Genomic DNA, 5172 nt, shown 5'->3' on the forward strand with positions numbered 1-5172 from the left:
ACTGATACAATTAAAAAGAACAGGAAAACAATACTCACTCAAGAGTATGAACACTTTGACTCAAAGGCTAATGAGTCATTGACTGATTTATATGATAGATTTGTCAAACTCTTGAATGATTTTTCACTGGTTAATAAGGAGTATGATCTTGAAGATTCAAACCTTAAATTCCTGTTAGCTCTTCCTGAATGTTGGGATTTGAAGGCAACAACAATAAGAGACAACTACAATCTTGATGAAACAGCTCTTGATGAAATTTATGGAATGCTCAAGACTCATGAACTTGAGATGGAACAAAGAAGCAAGAGGAAAGGAGGAAAGTCAAGGACAGTTGCTCTTAAGGCTGAAGAAGAATCCCACAAGGCAGCTACCTCAAGGAAAGACAAGGGTAAAGCTCTTTTCACAAAGTCTGATACTGAGTCATCAAGTTCTGAAAGTGATGATGACTCAGAATCTGAAAGCTTGCCTGAGACTGATGCTGATGAGGAGATGATGAAGCTGTGTGCTCTTATGGTGAAAGGGATCACAAAGATTGCATACAGGAAGTTCAGGAAGGGAAAGAAGTTTTCCAGGAAAGGCACAAGTTCTGATAAGAAGAATTTCGGAAGATCTGAGGGTAGAGGAGGAAAGTCTGACAGAGGAGATTACACCAATGTCAAATGCTATAACTGTGGTGAGAAAGGCCACAAATCTCCTGATTGCAAGAAAGTGAAGAGTGACAAAGGCAAGGCTCTTGTCACAAAGAAGAAAAGAGGGACAGACACCTCAGACTCTGAAAGTGAGGAGAATTATGCTTTGATGGCAAATGTTGATAAAGCAAGTGCTGAAAGCAGTTCTGAAGCTGCTGAATCAAAGGTACCTCAGACTACTTATGCTTTTCATACTGATGATATTAATGAGTTGTGAAGATATCTTAAAACCATGTTTGTTAGTTATAGAGATCAAACTTTAACATGTGAAAGATTAACTTCTGAAAATCGTGCTTTTAAGAAAATAAATGATTTCTTAGAAAAAGAGTTAGTTATGTTCCATCAAACTCAGAAAGATAGAGATGATGCTTTTTATGTTAGGGATGAAGTGCTAAAAATGAATGAATCTCTAAAAACTGAGTTAGAAAAGGAAAGAGAGGTTATCAGGACTTGGACTAACTCTGGCAGAACAACTCAAAATTTGCTAAGTAGTGAAAACTGGAAAGAGGGCTTAGGTTATGGAGAGGATAAGAATGATAAAGGAACTGTAGAAATTAAGCCTGTTGTTGTTAAGCAAAAGCCAAAGTTAAAACCTGTTAAGTTTGTAACTGTAAAGTCTGATAATGAGAAATCAGAAGTTAAAAAGGGATTAACTTCTGACAAACTAAAACAGGAAAAGACAGCTGAAGTAAACATAGGCTTAATGACTAAAAAACAGCTTAAGCATAAGCTAAAAGATGTTAAGAACGCAAACAAGGTAAAATCACCTAGGAAAAATAGGAATAGAAAGGAAGGTGTGAATAAAAGCAATGATTATAAACCTGTTCCTAAAGTTCCTAGGAAAACGTGTCATAACTGTGGAAGTTCTAACCATCTGGCTTCTTTTTACAGGAAGAATAAGAACATAAACTCCTTACCTTCAAAGTCAGGAGTTAAGAGTCAGTCTGTTAGATATAAGCCACAAAATCCTTGTTTTTATTGTGGTAGTTTATGGCATTCCATTTATACTTGTAAGGAATATCATAGTTTGTACTATGATTATTATCAAATAAAACCTTCTTTAAAGAAAGTTTCCATTGTTCCTTCTTGTGTAAATTCTGATTCAAAGTCTGATAGTGTAAATTCTGATAAGAAAAATGTTAACATAAACTCTGATGCTAAATCCGCTACAAATGTTAACAAACTTGATAAGGCCAAAGGATCCAAGCAAGTCTGGGTCCTTAAAACTAATCATTAGTGGTATTTGTGATTGCAGGGCAACAGGAAAAACATCCTAGTTCTGGACAGTGGATGTTCAGGACATATGACTGGAAATAAAACCCTGCTATCAGACTTTGTGGAGAAAGTTGACCCAAGTGTTTCTTATGGAGATGGCAACATTGGAAAAACATTGGGATATGGCAATATCAATCTTGGGAATGTCATCATTAAAGAAGTAGCTCTGGTTGATAAGTGGAATTTTATACCACTTAGAACGTCTTAAAATGGCTTAAATTGGTGTCTTGAAATCAAGTATTTTGTGTATTTGATGCGTTTTTCTAGTGTTTATGCATTTCAGGGTATTAGTTGCATTTCGGGGGAGTAATCATCAAGAATAAGCCTTGGCATGTGTTCATCATTGAGAGAGGGAAGAAATGGGCAGATTACGGCGAAGGAACGAAGCGAACTCAGGAATTTTCCAGAAGGGTCCTGAGCGCCCGCTCAGCTATGCTCAGCGGCCGCGCAGAAAGCTGAGCGCCCGCTCAGCTATGCTGAGCGGCCGCGCAGGGTCGGGGAAAAAATAATTTATTTTAGGAATTCTATTTCTGTTTGGCTTCCACTTCTATGTAATCTGAGTTTTATGGGACTATTATATAAGTAGATTTGGAGACGTTTTCAAGATAGAGGATCGTGGTATTACGCAAGGAGCGAAGGAGATAAGGAAGAAGACCGTTTAGTGCACAGCAACGAAGAAGAAGCATATTTTCTTGTGATTCTTGTTTCGTTGTAACATTGGATGCTAGTTTTCTTACCTTGAACCTATTTACTCTTGTGACGTACTCTGATTTAATATAATTAGTTTAGTTATATTTTCTTGTGTTTGTTTATCATGATTTCATATGAACCCATGATGACGATAAGTGCTATTATGGGCTAATCGTGATCATGGGGTTGCAACGGATTTATTATGAAATTCTTTAGTTAATTGTTTAATACTTTAGTGTGTGATGATTGTATGATATCTAGTTTTGGTTGTGCGTATTCGTCTTATGTGCGTCGCGAACATATAAGATAGGGTGTTAATCTCTTGTGAAGCGACGGTGGATCTTGAGATTTATAACTTGCCATGCTAGCATAGGTTCATGTACGTTGTGCATGATTAGTGGGTAACTCTAACAGTTTTATTTGCCCTATGTAATCAAAAGGAATAACTTGTGCTTAAATCGTTGTGTTGTCAATTTCTGTAGACATATAGGAACTCAACATAATTGATGACTATTCAACTTCTATCTTGATTGTGGATGTTGGTAGAATGGTATTAGTACAATGAAAGTTGGCTTTTATCAGTTTTGTGTTATTCGATTAATATCATCACTGTCACATGCTAAAGGTAATAACAATGACTATTGAAGGAAGTAGTAATGAAGTTGTGATCTCATGAGTGTTTTATTATTGATAATTTGAAGTGTTAATTAAGTGATTAATTAAGTAGATAATTGTAGTTAATATTTAGTCAACAATTCTAAGTGTTAGTGTCTTAACATTGAGAATTAATCATACATTGGTGAGTGAGTTTAATTAGACAATAAATTAGTCTGAGTCTTTGTGGGAACGAACTAGAAAGTATTATATATTACTTGCGAACGCGTATACTTGCGTGAATATGAGCGTGTGTTTTCGCTCTAACAAGTTTTTGGCGCCGCTGCCGGGGACTCGGCGTATTTGTTTAGTTTATGTACTTACCATCATTGGTCATTAGGACTCTGTGATTAGGACGTAGTAGTTACTTATTATTTCCGGTTGTGTTTCAGGTACTTTAGCAAGCGTTTATGCAAACTCGTTCTCGTACTCGCAAGAGGACTTTAGATACAGCTGAGGAGACAGACGAAGTTCTTGATATTCCGGAGAAGTTAGATTTTGAAGATTCGGATTCAGGAACTGAGCGGAAAGAACCAGTAAATATGGGTGATCGTATTGTTCAAGCTGATCCAGCTCTTATGGATTTTTCTCGGCCAAAAATTGCTGACATTCAGTCAAGCATTCTTCATCCGGCTATTCAAGCTAACACCTTTGAAATCAAGCCGGACACTATTCAGATGGTGCAAAATTCTGTTTGTTTTGGAGGAGCGGCGACTGAAGACCCCAACATGCACATAAGGAATTTTGTCGAGATCTGCAACACTTTTAAGTATAATGGCGTGACTGATGAGGCTATCAAGTTGAGGCTTTTCCCATTCTCACTGAGGGACAAGGCTAAAGACTGGTTATATTCTGAACCAGCTGGGTCCATCACTACGTGGCAAGATCTTGCGCAAAAGTTTCTGGTGAAGTTTTATCCGATGGTAAAGACTGCTGCTATGAGGAGTGCTCTTACTCAGTTTGCGCAGCAACCTACAGAATCTATGTACGAGGCTTGGGAACGCTACAAGGAAATGTTGAGAAAATGTCCACATCATGGAATGCCTGATTGGATGGTGATCACTGGTTTCTATAATGGTTTGGGGGCCCAATCTCGGCCCATGCTCGATGCAGCAGCTGGAGGCTCCTTATGGGCTAAAAGTTATACTGAGGCGTATAATCTTATAGAGACTATGGCTGCAAATGAGCATCAAAACCCAACTCAGAGGATGACGTCAGGTAAGGTAGCAGGTATTCTGGAAGTTGATGCAGCCACCGCTATTGCAGCCCAGCTTGAAGCGCTATCAATGAAGGTTGATTCTCTGGCTACATATGGAGTTAATCAAATAGCTATGGTTTGTGAGCTTTGTGCAGGTTCTCATGCTACGGATCAGTGTTCTCTTGTCAATGAATCTGTTCAGTATGTGAATAATTATCAGCAACAACAGCAGCCTGTGCCAGCGACCTATCATCCTAATAACAGAAATCATCCAAATTTCAGCTAGGGGAATAATCAGAATGCTATTCAGCCACCATATCAGCAAGGAGTGAGTAAACAGTTTAACCCACCTCGATTCCAGCAACCATAGCAGTATACTACAAGGCAATCATACCCTCAACAGGGAAGTACAGCTGCACCTACTAGTGCTGATTTTGAGGAACTTAAGCTGTTATGCAAGAGTCAGGCAGTTTCTAACAAGACCTTGGAAAATCAAATCGGTCAATTAGCCAATACAGTGCTCAATCGTCAACCTAGCACTCTTCCCAGTGACACGGAAGTACCAGGCAGGAAGGAAGCTAAAGAGCAAGTCAAGGCTATTACCTTAAGGTCTGGAAAAGTTGCTGATGCTGAAAAGGCAAAAGAAGGAAAAGCTGAAATTAGAGA

The 5172-nt window shown here is 38.4% G+C and overlaps 1 non-coding gene across 1 annotated transcript; it reads right to left on the reverse strand.

The window, feature by feature from the left end:
• Window positions 1-4243: 4243 nt before the first annotated feature.
• On the reverse strand, window positions 4244-4350 carry LOC141715756 (small nucleolar RNA R71). The gene has a single exon (XR_012572507.1). It is a non-coding gene; the product is annotated as a small nucleolar RNA R71 (small nucleolar RNA).
• Window positions 4351-5172: the final 822 nt, after the last annotated feature.

Source organism: Apium graveolens, chromosome 3, assembly GCF_009905375.1.
Source record: "Apium graveolens cultivar Ventura chromosome 3, ASM990537v1, whole genome shotgun sequence".
Lineage (NCBI taxonomy): Eukaryota > Viridiplantae > Streptophyta > Magnoliopsida > Apiales > Apiaceae > Apium > Apium graveolens.